At 33.2% G+C, this 17,544-nt stretch overlaps 1 protein-coding gene across 2 annotated transcripts in view; it reads right to left on the reverse strand.

Moving 5' to 3' along the window:
- The window catches only part of LOC123556549 (glycine receptor subunit alpha-2-like), a 41,538-nt gene that overhangs the window by 23,339 nt on the left and 655 nt on the right, over positions 1–17,544 (reverse strand). The gene's annotated exons all lie outside the window — the stretch shown is intronic.

Below are 17,544 nucleotides of genomic sequence, written 5' to 3' on the forward strand. Positions count from 1 at the left end.
AGCAAGGACATAAAGTTGACAAAATAAATATTATAAAAAATGCGCTCAATTTATTATCATCGTAAAAAAGTTCAAGTGATAACTATCAGCTTACTATTATAATTTTGAACAGTTATTAAGATAATGTAAGATCATGCAAATACATGAAAGGTCCATTTATACAATCATGGAAATATTGTCGAGATAAGAGATTATTATGCATACAATATATTTTTATGTCTTTGACACACGTGTGTAAAGCGTCGCGTAAGTAGATTAAAAGTACGAAATATTTGCAAAACCTTTGTTCCGCACGAACGGTAGAAACAAGCTACACATATATATCAGTTCATCACATAGATAAGTTGAAAAAAGGAAGTATATCTTAATACATGTAAAACGACGTCCCAAAAGCGCAGCGTGCCCAATGCACAAAGCCTAGTCTAGTTCGGCAACTATTCTATGGATGCCAGGTAATATTTTTCAAGTTACCTGTATACTGTTTTATATTAGACAGTATACATCTTGTTACTTAACATGTCTGTCACCATACCTTATTTTTTTGTTTTGAAACGAGACTCAAAAAAAAACCTAACTTTCTGCAATGTATTTCATACATTGTTAAAAGGAATGTCAAATACTTGCATGTTTTGTTTATGTATATTGGCATGCAACCTTTGCATAATGTTTCAAAGCCTAATGAATCTTGAAAACATGCCAAAAACATATTACAATACAGACAGATAGGAAAAAACTAGTCATCATCAAATAAATATTGAATACAATATTTATATATATTGTTCTGATACATTGTAGGAACTGGATACCGTTTTGAATATTGAAGCTTTCAAAGATAATACCTTTGTCAGCATTTTTTTAAACTTAAAATACAAAAAATGTAACATAATGTCTGTATAAGAAAAGGTTTTATAGCTATTTCTCATAAAAGAGTGACGTTTTCCAGGAGCGAGCTGATACTGCACAACCTTTAAATTTCAAATGTCGTGGACAATACTAGTTAATTGAATGAGAATATTTCAGTAGGTAACATTTTTTAAAAGCCTGTTTATAATTATGTTAATGAAAAGGCCAATGCAGTGAAAAGGCGAAAAAGTAATAGAAATGCAGTTAACTGTATGTGTCTGTTTCTGTTAACTTTTTGTAAGATAAAAGCATGTAATAATGACAGTTTATATCTGTATTGTTAATAGATGTATAGGAAATGGAAATCATTTATACAATCGTATTGAAATTAATACATTGTTTTAAAAGGCTCATTTGTTATTCGTTATTCTACGTTCTCTTTTGTTCGTAGACTAGTGATATTTCAAGCCAATAGGATAACTTATTCAAATCCGTAAATTACATTTTCCTACTGTTTAGCTATATGTCAGACGATATTCTTTGTTTCATTGCACATCGGTATGGTCGATTTATAATAACAATTCTTTAGTATTGCATTGGCAAGTTTAGCTTTATCAGGAACAAATGTTGTTTCAGGTAGTAGTTACAATTAAGTTGAGTACTGACACGTATTAGCTAATGCACTATGGCTGAATTCAAACTTTCCAACGGTCCACGATATACAGCTGCAAATGTTTCGCGTTTTTCTGATCGTGAGAATGTTATAATTTTGTTTGTTTTGAATACATGCATTTGTCTGTCAGCGGTTGTAAATTAGAGATTCCTCTGGAGTTTGCGAAGCATATGCCAAAAAGATTTTAACTAGTAGCAGTAATTTGTTAAGACACATTAGCAAAATAACCTTCAAACATAGTTTTGAGAAATACTGCATAAAACTCAAAATGGAATATCTCGGAATTTATACGAACCAAATACAGACCAATTACAGCGAATCACTTGGCAGTACAAACGAGCGTGCACATGCCACAACAAGATAAGTTTTGATGCTGCTTTATACAGTCCAAACAGTCACCCGCATTGTACTACACATTCCTACTCGTTCGACATTTGCATATAAATTCAAAAGTCTGTTACCATGTCTCACAAATCAACAGTGCTATTTTAGCCTGTTCAACTGGTTAGGACCAGAGAAGCTATATATTTTTTCGCAGATACAATGAATTTATGGAGATAGTGTACAGAAAAGGATATAACTAAATTTTTAAAAAGCTAGAAATGTGTCCATGGGACACATATGCCCCCACTACATGACAAAGGACACAATTTTTTTCTTAGGTCAGGGAACATAACTCCTACAATACTGAATGAATCCGGACGCGAAACCCCATGTGCACAACTGCACATGCTGACCAACATTCCTTTAAACTTTGGTGACTCTAGGACAAATACTTTTGGAGCTACGCCCGACACAACATTCAAATGACCAATTTTTAACTAAGTCTGGGGCCATAACTCCTACACTACTGAATGAATCTGGTCATGAAACCCCAGGTGCACAACTGCACATGCTGACCAACATTCCTGTAAACTTTGGTGACTCTACGTCAAATACTTTTGGAGCTAGGCGCGACACAACATTAAAATGACCAATTTTTTATTAAATCAGGGGCCATAACTCCTACATGACTTAATGAATCCGGACGCGAAACCCCAGGTGCACAACTACACATGCTGATCCATTCCTGTAAAGTTTTGTGACTCTCTATCAAATGCTTTTGGAGCTACGTGCGACGCAACATTAAAATGATCAATTTTTACAATGTCAGGGGCTATAACTCTTACACGACTGAATGAATCCGGACGCGAAACCCCAGGTGCACAACTACACATGCTGACCAACATTTCTGTAAAGTTTTGTAACTTTACGTCAAATACGTTTGGAACTAGGCGCGACACAACATTCTCGGAAGGACGGACGGACGGACGGACAAGAGGAAATCTATATGCCCCCACCCCCAAAAGTGGGGGCATAAAAATACGTTTCCATAAGTAAGATCCGTGAGGACATATGGTCGCATTATTATTCAATTTATTGCATGAGGTAATTTATACGAACCAGTTAATAACATTATAGTTCAAACATTTTTTTATCCAATGACAGGCGAAGCATTTTAAAAAAAAAGTAATCAACTTGTTTTCATATTAGTTCATAACTGAAAAAAAATAGTCCACTTAATCATGAAGTGGTACAAGATTAATGAGTATTCATAGTTCAGCGTACTATGGATCTCCTACATTCAGGGAGGCGGAACACCTGCCAAAATACAGGAATGCACACAACAAATGATGTGCCTATGTAATAAACGGGCCAAGTGTAGCAAAGAAATATGTAAATAGCATTTTATTATCTCCTTTTTAATGCAAGTTGTACTTTCATAGTAAAAGTTTCACCTTGGTTTATTTTTGCTATTTATATCGAAAGTTTCCTATTTCCATCACTTCCATGTTCATCAAATTTAATAGTTGCGACAAAATGAACCAAAATACAGACGAAGGGCATCGATCGAATTTTCGCCCTGTAATAACCTTGTAGCACCGACGATACATGTACACACGCAGAACATGAGTGCACATCACATAATACTAGCCAAAGAAACGATAAACACTATCCAAGAAATGAAAGAAGGTGTAGCTTAGTTTGCTTGAGACGGAGATGTTGCTGATTGAACCTGTCAGTGTTATGAAACGGGGCATTTTAACTATAAGTCGGTTAAAGATCACTTATTGATAATGCTAATGAATTAAGTTTTGCCTTCACTATGCTGCGCTCCATTTCGGCAAACTTAATTTCGTTAGAATGTCAATAAATGATCTATAACCTATACAAATATATCAAACAAACTATGGCAAAACGCCTAGCAGTAAAATGAGCGTGCATATGTCCAAACAAGTCCACTAACCCAAAAAGACTAGTATCGACGCTGCTTTATATACATACTGCTATATACACACACCCGAATTGATGTACACATCCGTTGGTATATATACAGAAGCTACAAATGTATATTTTTTCATAATCATCTAGAAAACTGTGTACACTATTGCATTGTTATTTCATTAGTTGCATGTAAAGATTGCTTTTGCTCGGATATTCCTTTTTATCTTCTTTAAACCTTAAATTTCCGTATATCGATACTGAATAAATTTTAATTAATCAACACGAATGAGATCTCATATTACCCTGTAAACACGTTCCTGATATCAGGCGATTTAATGTCGTTTTTGTCATACATTTTTTCCAAAGCATATAATTACAGTCCAGTCATTTATTCCTGCTCGTTACTGAGTTAAAATTGAATCAATCAGTCATGTAATTTTTAAGTGTTCAGTAGTTTTACATCTTTTTCGAAGAGTTGTATTCGAGAAAAATTAATATGATGCTTAAATGAAGATATTATGTTATAACACAAGTCCGTCAAGAATAACCAAGTGCTCTAAAGTGACCACTACAACCTGTCTTTTCTTGCTTCTTGCTTTTCTGTCCTTTTTTCCTGTACGATCTAAAAAGATATTTTTTGTCTTTGATTTTGCTTTAAATACAAAAATGAATGCATGTATATTTGTTTTTCTACATTGTATGTCTAACCTGTAAACATACGATACTGTTTATTGTGAAGTTAACATGTTACCGAAACAAAATACGCAAGAAGAGAGTTTCAAATAAGCTTAGCTTTCTACTCAATCCTTCATGCCTTAATTATGTAGCGTTTTATGTTGTAAATGTATAATAATGAATAAAATATTGTTTAAACCAAATGAAAATATTCGTGTGTATACCAATAACATTAATGATAAAGTACTTTATTAGTACATTTTATTTTATCTAGTGAAACATGTTCCGTTTAAATACGAATCATAATCAATGAAGTGAAATATGTATTTTTTACTATGAGTATAACATTCATAACATTTCAAGTAAGTTTGTTTTAAACTTGACGAGTAAACTTTAAGATCATCTAGACAAAACATGTTATTTCAGGTACTACTAACATGGGTAAAAGAAACAAAAGATTTATCTGGTTAATACTGCAGTTTTGTGTTGCAATTTAGCATTTATTCTGTGCAAAATCAATACTCGTATTACCTCTGTTCCTGTAAAAAACCTATAGGCCTTGAATAATAATTATAATGAATATATTTTACATTAGATTTGCTACTATAAGTGAAAAAGCATGTCAGCTCGTTCGGTTAATTTCAAATTTTGACCAAGTTTAAAATCAAAGATTACTTCTCCTGCAATTTTAAAGTAATATGTGTAGTACGACTAGTACTTATTGATAGTAAACATTATTATTCAACTTTACAACATTACACATTGCGCACATCATATGAAACAGTTAGAGCTAATTCGGAGCTTAACTGAGCCAATATGAGAAAAAAAGTCCAATACGAGAAAACAGGACCAATATGGATTTCAAGCATTTTTATTGGTTCAAAAGAAAGGGCCAGTATGGTGTATTCACTTCCGTCAGATTATTAATGACGCCATTTTGTTTTGCTTAAAAATTATACATTACAATATTTTCTAATTTTGACAAAAATATTATCTAATAATTATGTTGATTTCTTTCATACCAGACCGGGATTTCCTGTATTTTCACCGGTGGAGAAAACTCCATCTGACACCCCGGGGTGTAAGATGACTGTCGTGCTGTAAATGACGTATTACGAACTACATATATGTAAAAGATTTATGTAGTAATTCAAAGCTTATTTCCTAAAACGGAATACAAATAGAATACCTTGATAGGTCCTCTTTATTCCTTATAGTATATTTCTCGATTCAAAAAACGTAAGTTTATTTAAAATGCATAACGTTACGTTGCAAGTGATAAAACAAAACCGGAACTTAACATTGTTATTTGTCTTTTTTGTCATGAAGTCTTTCCTGTTTACATACGTTGATTTCACGAGCTTTGTTAAAACGCTGCTGTAAGTAAATGGTCCAAAAAGAAAGTCATACGTTTGATTTTATTTTTAATATTATTTCTTTAATATGGTATCCAAGAAAAAGATCTTATCACAGGTTGTAAGTACAGATGGGAATTTCCGGCCTCGAGGAGAGCTGTTTAAGGTGGTAACTAGGCTGCTACAACCAGTAGTTAAAGGCGTACGCTAGAATTCCCTGTATATGAGATGGGCGAAAATTTTCCCAATAACAGAATTTCTGTAAACTTTGGATATGGAAGGACAATCATCTAAGAAACCAAAAATGCAATAAAAATCATAGGTCACCGGATTTGAAAAAGAGTTATCTGCCCTTGAAAACGTCATTTTGGGGGAAATGCCGTTTTCAAGGGCAGATAACTCTTTTTCGAATCCGGTGACCTATGATTTTTATTGCATATTTTGGTTTCTTAGATGATTGTCCTTCAATATCCAAAGTTTAAAGAAATTCTGTTATTGGGAAAATTTTCGCACCAAATTCTAGCATACGTCCTTAAAGAATCTTTTAGTACTAACCAAGTAAGACTGGTCGATGTACGTCTTTGTAGATTATACCGATACTTTCGGTTCATTCGTTACTGTATAAAAGCAAGTTCCTGTAACACGTTCTAATTTTCAAGGAAAATATAGAAAAAATATGAGAAACTAAGATTAATTAAAAGGATGAGATTTAACTCAAACAAACATGTAGATAGTGTGGAATTTGAACAATAATAGTAATAGCGATTCACATGCTGGGAAGTGTATGAGCTTTGGTTGCGAACACGAACGTCAATCGTAAACTGCAAACATTTGCGGGTTAGAATAGAACGAAGCATAGGGGTTGGTTGTAGTATCATCTTGATCAATAGGTATGTGTACAATTTTGTGCCTCGTTGCCTGCAGCCTTAAAAACAAAAGACTTTAAAGCAGTTTCTACCACAACTCAAATTTTATAAGATACTCACTAGTGCGAGTAATACGGTATGTTCCAGCTATTGCTGATTATATTGAGGCAGCACAATATCTCTCAAAATTATTCACACACACCCACATACAACCAATTCTCCTTTACTCGCTAAAATGATAATGCTTAAACATTTTTTCTTTAATGTGTTTAATTGCTGTAAGATAACTGAAAGAATTCTTATAGTGTTACCGTCAATATTGGAAAGTTGAATTATAAACTCGTATCAAGCGTAGTTATTTGACCTCGGACAGTCGTATATACGACAGCCCTTGGGCAAATAAAAAGACCAATATTAAATCGCTTGATTAAGGTTTCGATGGAGGCCTTGAGAAACAAAAATCAAACAACACCAAATCATAGAAAGAAAGAGTTGTTTGACATGAAAATTGAACAGCATGTAAAACATGTATATTACTTTACGAAACAAGTGTCAGTATACTGATATAAACATTGAATTCCGGAAAAGGGCTGCCTAAAGGGGCTCCACTTTCGGACAGTTAAACGCCTTTAAAAACTCACCATTTTCAAAGAACAGTTACACATGTTTGTTTTGATGCATTTACAATAACGTGCGAGTGGTGAAATTTCACGTAACAAGGTGGAACATAGTTTTCAGCAATTGTTTATCTTTTTTTCTTTACAAATGGCATTCATTTTCAAAGGGAGACAACTTTTTCTCAAAGATTACCTAAAATAATCGGAAAAAGTTGTTTCCCTTTGAAAATGAATGCCATTTGTACTTAAAATAATCGGGAACAGTTGTCTCCCTTTGAAAATGAATGCCATTTGCAAAGAAAAAAAGATAAACAATTGCTGAAAACTATGTTCCACCTTGTTATGCGAAATTTCACCACTCGCACGCTATTGCAAATGCATCAAAACGAACATGTGTAACTGTTCTTTGAAAATGGTGAGTTTTTAAAGGCGTTTAACTGTCCGGAAGTGGAGCCCCTTTAGGCAGCCCTTTTCCGGAATTCAATGTTTATATCAGTATACTGACACTTGTTTCGTAAAGTAATATACATGTTTTACATGCTGTTCAATTTTCATGTCAAACAACTCTTTCTTTCTATGATTTGGTGCTGTTTGATTTTTGTTTCTCAAGGCCTCCATCGAAACCTTAAAAACATTATAATATAAGTTGATTAGCCGTTTGCAAGTTAAACGGTTGTCAGTATGATAAAAAGTCAATAAAATCCAAACTCGGAAGGAAATTTTTACAGTGTGTTGTACATTTGTATAAACACCTTTGTAAGGCATCCCTTTTACCAAATTATTCTGTGTAGCTATATGTGGAACACGCGCGCATGCAACATTTTGCTTAGTTATAAAAGACATAACAGCTTTCTGTATGTATATAAGCAAAAATGTTCCTACGGACAAAATTTCTTTAAACTTTGTGTATTGACTGAGAATCAAGTTTAAAACGGAAATATGTATTACAAATTATAGGTACCCAGGCTTGATCTTGAATTATCTGCTCTTGAAAATAAATTTTTCTTTCAGTACTTTCCGACTTTCAAGGGCAGATAATTCATGACAAAGGCTGGGTACCTAAAACTTGTTTTATTTTATATTTCTGTTTTTGATTTGACTCTGTCAGTGAACACAGCTTAAAGAAGAAATTCTGTCCGTAAGAAAATTTTGCCCCATGTCAATGTCATTTGCCCCACTGTTGCAAATGTTCTTAACTATGAACATATCAAAATGATACAGTCCCATGGACCAAATTTCTTTAAACTTTGTATACTGACTATAAATGAAGTCTGAAACAGAAATTTAAATTAAAATGCACACTTTCCTTGCCTTGATATTGAATTATCTGCCCTTAAAATTAGATTGTTTTAGTATTTTCTGATTTTCAACGGAAGATAATTTAACATCAAGCCCGGGTACCTATTATCTTTAATACATATTTCCGTTTTAAACTTGACGCTTAGTCAGTATACAAAGTTTTTAAAAAATCTGTCCGTGGAAGACTTTTGCTTATATACATATAAAAAAACTGTCCAATATGTCTTTAAATAAGGTGTCCACCAAATTATTATGATCGTTAATGCATTACAATCTTATTTTTTGTGGACACATGTTTAACATTACATATTTATGCATTTTTAAATTAAACTTATACTTTTTTTTAACTTTTTAATCATAATTATACATTATTTATACTAATATCAACAACTTTTATTGCAATATTCAGTACTTACACAAATACAATTATTTTAACATTACCTTGAAGTCTATATCTTACATAAAAACCAATACATCGAACCATAAACTAAAACACTTTTACCGTTGACCGTAACTACTTTAATAGGTCATATAATTGAAACTAAGATTAAAGTAAAGTTGCAGTTTTATTACATTCAATTAGACGCAGAGCTTGCTCCATAACTATATTAAACGATCACGTTATGGTTTGTATCTTACAACAAAATATATTGAAAATGGTAATGTATGTCAGATGTACAATTGACTTAAACATACACAAATAATTCTTGCAGCTTTGATCACATGAGCCGCTCAACTGACACTGATCACAGAGGTTATAACTATATGTAATAGATCTGAGGGATATTTACCTATACTATATAATTACCTTAACGATGTTTCTCATTACAGACCTGGTGCAGCCGTTCTGCGCATGCATGCATGCTCGGAAGTGATTATCAATTGAAACGCACGGCAAAAATACCGCATATTTTTGCTTTTTGCTTGTCCGAACGCATTTAATGTATACTATGTAAAATACACTGACTAAAGGTTAGGGTTATTAATTATCTCCATGGTTACAAAATATATACATTTAAGATACTTTCGTTCAAATTGCTTGAATCCGGTATATACCGGAGTCTGTAATATATCACAGGCGCACCGGATCTGTTGTTAGTCACAGCCATACCCTAAACAAGGTCTTTTAAGACTACTCGTTTCTTCGAGTAATTCGTTCTTTATACAAAAGTTAGATAAACATACCACTCAAGTATCCTTACTTGTAACGTTTAGTCAAATCTGAAACAGGTGGCTTTATGCAAATACTATACAGTTCAGTCCTTTATCATGCAATATCAGCGTTATGTTTTAAACTACATGCATGTTTAACATCTCCTATCCAAGTACAGTATTGATCTTCCAGCTTGATTTATTCCAGACTGTTACGTTATGATAGGTTTTTCTTCAGGTATTACGTAAATAGTAATATTGTGTAAGTAGGCTCGTGACTGAAAACATTAGAAGATTTACTTTAGCTATTTACCCTTTGATTACATTCCCGCTTAACGAAATATAGCCAGCTCATGAAATTCTTATGATAATGTTATGTTACAAACTTTATTTTAGATAGGAGGTAAGCAATAAGGGTAATCAATATAATATTTGTATCACGCATGTTTCTAACGTGCGTTCCTTTTATCGTCTGATCAAACATGTTCTCTCGAATAAATGATAAGAACTGTTGAAAGAGACGATGGTATTTTACAGCAAAAAGTTATAAGAAAACGTTAGTGCATGAAAATTGAAAATATCTTTTGACAAGGAGACTGGTAAACAAGAAAAAACTAAACTGATGAAACGTGCTATCTGAAGAGCGTTCTCTAATTCAAATGTTGTTGTTTATTCCTATTCTTCAAAGTACATTTACCAATTTCATAGCAGTTGGAAATGTCATAGACTGACAAACAGATATTTAGGAATTGTTCAATGTTAAATGCTGAAAACAGACATTCCAAGGCAGTGCCCCGTTTCTAAATGTGCTTCTTGTCCGCACAGTTTTATATGTAATTTATGTTATCTTGAATTTGCTTGTATGTATGTAGGCGATGTAACTTTACCTGACACTTTTACTCGCCAATTCCTTTCTTCTATACAGCGACTTGTTACTCCTCTGCTTCATCCGTTTCGTTTTTATAACAGAATCATTGTATCTAATTACTTCGCGTGGTCAATATAATTTTTTGTTCTTTTATTCCTTTCATCTTTTTAATTCCCTTTGATTCCATATTTTGACATCAATATTTTGAGTGATTAACACGAAAATGCTTTCAAAGTAATCTGTAATCACGTGTTAATTTTACTTCATTGCATAGATAAATCTGGTTGTATAATTCGACCAAAAGCAATCTCCGTCATTACTAGGTTCATATTAATTTTCTTTTACTTTTTTTCAAAAAGCCTATTATTACCATAATGACATAATGTTACCAAGTCAGAATTCAACCAAGCATTCAAAGAAATATTCAGTTGCTTGACATTAATGTAGAAATGTTGTATTTAATAAAACATATTATCATGTCAACATCTATATAAATATAATAATATTTTAGTATGCGTCATAAGAAACACGTCTTAATTCCAAATATTTAATTTAGAGTTTTAGGCAAGCTACATTACATTTGCTCTATGACTCTAGAATTCATAACATTTGAAGAACGTAATTGAGGTTAATGTTAATATATCAGAAAGTATGTATACTCCGTTCGCATAAAGCTTCAATTTTGTTAATATGGAAAAAATAGAGCTGTAATAATAAAGACGAGTGACAAAATTGATCAAAACAATGGTACTGAAAACAGTCTATGGAACAAATTAAGGACCACGGCTACAAAGTAACGTAGGCGAGATTGAAATGGGTTAGTACATTTTCCCGTTTATGATCATGGTTCTAACATATAGAATATAACATATATATCAATCAGCATGTTTTCCTAGTCTAGTGCCAGTGTTCCGAATATGGCTCAGTGCGTTGTAACATAGCTATAATGAGATATTTGGTGGAATGCATCTCTAGGTATTATCGGTTAATGGTCAATATCACACTGTAAGATGTAAGGTCACATGGAAATTATTTCCTTCCACTCTGTATCTTTTTAAGTATCCGATACTTAGGTAGTAGAAGGATTATTCATGTGGTATAAAAAATAGTATGATATTTAAACTGAAGGTCAAACACACACTAAGAACAATGTTAAATATACCTTTTACTTCACACAGTTAATGTAGTCCAAGGATGCCTCTGGGTCGGTTTTAACAATTACATTTATACCTTCAGGAAGAATCACATCTTGTGTTCAGTGTAAAACATGTAGATACACAGATAGAATAAGTCAGAAATAAGATCAGAAATAAGATCATAAATACAATATATTGAAATACATGTATCACGTTTAGTTATACACGCAAAAAATACAGTTTGTGTTCGTGTTTGATGTCAAATTGCCAGTTATTTAAACGGCGGTGCCTCCTTGTAGCAGTGAGCACAATGCCCAGCTTTATAGTTCTACCTCATAGTCATATCACGTTCTAGACACGTGACATGATATCCCACCCAGTCACATTATACTGATACCGAGCTGCCCAGTCCTTCGCCAAGCGAGGAAACTACTAGTAGTACAATTTAGGCTACTGAGGCGGTAAAAATAAAATACAAAGAAGTTTTTAAACATATAAATGGTCCAGAACTATACATTTAATATACATTTACTCGAATGGAATACACTCCAATATACAAGATTACACAATTCATTAGTAATGTTTTATAAAATAAGGACCCAGACAGTTGCAGTCGACCAATCTCATCCTATACCAACTAGAAACCTAAATTACTTAATCCCCATGTCTCATACTCAGTACTTCTCTAACTCCTACTTCCCAAGGACCATCCGATTCTGGAACTCCCTGCCAACTTATGTCAAATCTAGCCCCAGTCTCAGTATCTTTAGAGAGAGGCTGGTGGTGGTCGGTATGTAATTCTTTTGCGTCTGTCCTATTTTAACTGTAGCATACTGTCTTTTTTTAGCTTTTATTCTTTTAACATTGTAACATATCAGTTCTTTAACAATTGTTTCTCTGACAGAGCCGCCCGGTGATAGTCGGCAATCGACGGTTTGATGAAAGATGAAGATGTAAATGTAATATTAAATGTTTAACTCGGATAACAGACCTAGAATACTTAGTTCTAATAAAGCTCCGTAGTACTCAGTTCTATTTCTGTGTAGTCAGTAATTTCCACATATCTTGTAGGATCTAAACTACTTCCCTACTTATGGTATAATCTTCCCTGGATATTGGAATATAGCTTTAATTGCATTATTATTTTGATCGTACGCAGTATGTTTTGCCTCCGTTTTGAAGAATGGAAATGAAATGAACCTGAAGAGGAAATACCTCCAAAAAGATGCGGAACGCCCGAATAGGCTTTAAACTCACATAAGCGTCAAATAACAATAATTTGTGCAAGTTCATAATCGATGTCGGCGACTTTGGCTCAATAAATGATCGACAATCGGTTGTCGGCGACAATCAGAACATCACTAGTCAGTACTTTATTCATAGTGCTTTATTTATGGTTTTATTTATGTTGTCGCGAGCATTTGTATTAAAGCTACTCACCCATAGTTTGGATGAAACATTTTTACCAAGTCTGGTACAGAAGGTATATATGGCACTAAGAAATGGTAAAGTAGGTGAAAATAAAAGTTAGATATTGGTAAAGCAAGAATAATGTTTCTCTGCATTATTTCAAATGTGTTGCAATGGTTTACTACCTACTGAACAATATTTGGTTATTTATAAGAATATCTTTCAGAAGTCTTGTCAAAAGTTTTTACCACTAGCCACTTTCAAAGTACTTAGTCACATTTTTATGGATTTTAAAGAAATTATGTATCTCTTACAGATGAATATAAAACTAGAGTTTATTTATGATAAAACAATATGTGTAATTAAAGTTCAAGGTAGAACTGATACGTACTAATTTGCTGTAACACTATAAAGTAATGAAAACAGACAATTGAAAATTCTTAATAGAAATATTTTGCAGTGTACATAAAAGAGTGAACATAAAATAATCACTGTCTGAATTTCGATCTCAATACATTATTTTAACGTTGAACCGAAGACCGAAGAGTTTCCTTTTTATTATTAACAGTTCCTCTCAGAGAGCTAGGGCAAACACAGATTTATCCTTATTTGACTTCTGATCTCACCATTCGGCCTAGTTATTGACCTTGAATAAAAATAACCTAAAGTAACATTTTGTACATTGTCTTATTATTAATTACGTTTGTCGGAAATTCCCCCCCATAGAGCACAAATGAAACAGAATGGAGACAAAATAGAACTGCTTGATCTTGCGATCTTGACCTTTAACAATTATGAAACAAACGTTGCATTCTGCTTGTTTATTGTTCTTTCTTGTGTAAAAATCTTTATTTGGATCCCGTTGTACCATCTGACTTACTGTCTTAACTAATTATGCACATTTTGCTTCCTTTTACATTGTCATCTGATTTTCCTTAAACATATGATTACCTTTATTACGAGCAGTTTTTGTGTAAGCGTTAAAATTCAAATGTTATTAAATATATGGTCATTATGAAAAGAAATAATAACGAATGAGTTGTAAAGGATAGTAAATACCTAACTGTGTACTAAAATCTGTTGAGGCTAACATTACACTGCCAGAATAATTTGTATATCCGATATATTGATAACGTAACAAATAAGCACAGATAGTGCTTCACTCCCTTACCATGCTATCATTTCTATAATTATTGTTGAATTGCTGTTTATAACAGACTTTGTGTCATTTCTGGCTAATTTGGGTTCATTATGTTGATAGCTGGATCCCAGCATCACACACTATGTCATATACAACAGTTAAATGGAACCAGATATTTGTTAGAGCAAGTACTCGTTGTAAAATACTATATATAAATTAGGACCAATCAGAAACAAGTTCTATAAATAGCACGTCTGCTGAGGTATAAATAGGTAGATGGATGGCAGAGAGTTCATTCGGTATCCAGCGACAGAAGAAGACACATCGAGGATTCCACTAATAATTTATCCCAGTACCTTGATAAGGAGGTTATTGCAACTACCCTGTCAGGGCAGATAAATTATTAAAAAGAAGACGTTTGAAGTTCATAGACTAAAGAAGATTTGCAGAATTTCAACAAGGTTTCGAGCTATAGGGCAAGCGCACAGCTGTTTTACCTTTATTGTAATTGAATGTATTAGACTATAGCAAGTATAGGCTGAGAATCGGAAAGCTGAGACAGAAACCCAGAGTTTGGTAATCTACTGAGAGTAGGAGAGTTCCGGCTTATGGACGGTTCAGCATTATTGGCGAAGTACAGCCAAGGCATCGGGGATATACCTATATGGTACTTGAATGCTACATGTGATAGCATACAGGCTCTGAGCATTCCAGGGGTTGGGGCATTCATATAGAGTTGTAACATCAATTAAGAGGGCAGAGGCCGAGCATCTATGCGATAGGACTCGTATGTTGTTGATTCAAAGACATTGTCTGACGGGAACTTCAACAAAAAGACATTCAAGTATAGAGTCTCCAGCCTATAGGAGTTTGAGCTAATTATTATTAATTGAAGATTGTTAGTTTGAAACATTTAGTGATTTGCCTGATCCCTGAAATTGTCTAGCTCACAATTTAAATCATTTACGAATCATTGGTACACGAATCATTTAGGCAAGGTAGCCAGAGGAAAATTCTATATATGAGATATATGGTCTCACCAGCTTAACGTTTTAACAAAGGACATTCTATTTCGTTTGTCAGCTAGTCTAAGACATAGTCACCTTAGCGATAGGACCCATTTCATTGTTCAAGATACTAAAGGCGTAGGCACTTCCCTGGGTATATATATATAACCAGTATCTTGACATACACATACAAAAATACCCGCCCATAGACTTCTGATATAAATGCAATTCCTGTTTTTTGCTTATTACAATAGTAATATATCCTAAATTTCAGAACAAAAAACATGGTAAGATATGATTTTATGTTCTTTTTGAAATGTTGATGGTATCCAATTTTGAAAGATTTCTTCAGACGGCTCCATTTTGTTCATATTGCGGAAAGAGCCGCCACCGTTGATATAACTGCACAAATGACGGTTATACGAACATATTTTTCTTTCCATGCAAAACTGACCTCGAATGTAAAATTGTTTACTTAGTAAATGTAATTGTTGCACGTTCTGTTTGCAGCACTAAATATCAAGACGAATTGTCTTGTATTTTCTTGATTTATTGGATGGGCACTTGTTACCAAAATAATGTTGCTTGAAAAGGCGTGTTTAACTTATTGAATTGAAATAAAATTTGTTTTAATATCTTTATTACTGTCTAAGATAAAGTCATCATGTACGGTTTGTATTTGGAACAATAATAAATATTCAAAAGAAAAGCCACGTTCAAAAAACGCAGCCTCCCCAAATGCGGACGCGCACAAGACCAACACACACAAACTCACGCGAAGCACACTAGGACAAAACGAACAAATAAAGAAACACAGTGGGGCACCGCCTTTGAACACTTGCCATATATGTATTCAAACTTTCTTCTTTATAAAATCATCTAAAAATTGCGAATTTCAAACATATTTCTTAACAACGATGTTCCGTTATGCTTTGCTGTGTAATATTTGTATTAATCAGACTTAGTAATAGACGCAAAGACTTGTTTGACTATACATATTATTCTGCTTGTTCACATGGAATTATGAACCCCACTAGAAATCTATATTCTGCAAAAGTAACATGTAACATGTTATGAAAAGACGTGTAAACATTCTGATTATATCATTATACATGCAACAAAATAAGAACGATACACGAAAATTAATGCCATACCAAAAATATCAAAACGAACAAATTACCAGCACTGTTTTGTATTAGAAAAACATCAAAATAACAGCCGTTCGGTTTTTAAACTTTCCTCCTAGCAAATATACCCAGTAAATAACAACTATTCGCTTGATGTACATATAGTACACGCTAGTGTTACCTGTATCATTGTTAGCTGTAATTATAGTTGTTGCAGTCAGATCCTGTCGAACACATTCAAATGTTTCCCAAATATATGATTTTATTTACCTGCAGCAGTTCTGTTAATAATGGTTGGACAAAATTAGGAAATATTATATACAAATTGTTAAAGTGCTATGCATATTTTCGACTACACACCGAGGTCTTCGTACTTTACCCCTAACTGCAAACTTATGCTAAAACCATTGGTAATGTTAACGCCCATTAGCTGAAAGGACCTTAAAATTTATATAGTAAGTTAAGTAAGGCTTTAGAGAAAATTATATGAAACTTGATTCTGTATTTTTATATCCCGAGCCAATCTGACAACTGATTAAGGTTTCTAAAATGTTTTATGATGTACACTTCGGCTTACAACTGTATATAAATTTATTTCTTACTTGTTTTTCTACAATAATTGCTTTCTAAGAGATGGCAACACAAGTATATCTCCTTTAAACTGAAGCGTTTCACATAACAGAAAGTTCTGTGCTCTATCCTGTATGTGATATTGCGTGCTTGTAAACATGAGAGCATGCATTTAAGTATTATCACTACGTGGAACTATTTTCTACTTGATTTAATATGTAATTAAACTAGGTGTCAATCTAGTTATTCCACTTACTTTGTAATAGATTGTAATTTTTTTTAAAACACTCCAAAAACGATAAATTGGTTTTTACGAGGGGTTTAAATTTTTCTTGTCTACTTTTCATCGAACATTTGTGGCTAATGACTTCTAGATAATGACTTTTCCTTTAGTTGTAGGACAGAATATTGATAGTCAATTCGAAGTAAGTTAGCAAGACTGAAATGGAAACCAGTTTACTTAGGTTTTTACAACTTAGTCCATTCATAGGACATTTCTTAGGTGGTATGTTAAGGACATGCAATTTTTTAATTTTTAAA

Source organism: Mercenaria mercenaria, chromosome 5 (assembly GCF_021730395.1).
Source record: "Mercenaria mercenaria strain notata chromosome 5, MADL_Memer_1, whole genome shotgun sequence".
NCBI classification, from domain to species: Eukaryota; Metazoa; Mollusca; class Bivalvia; order Venerida; family Veneridae; genus Mercenaria; species Mercenaria mercenaria.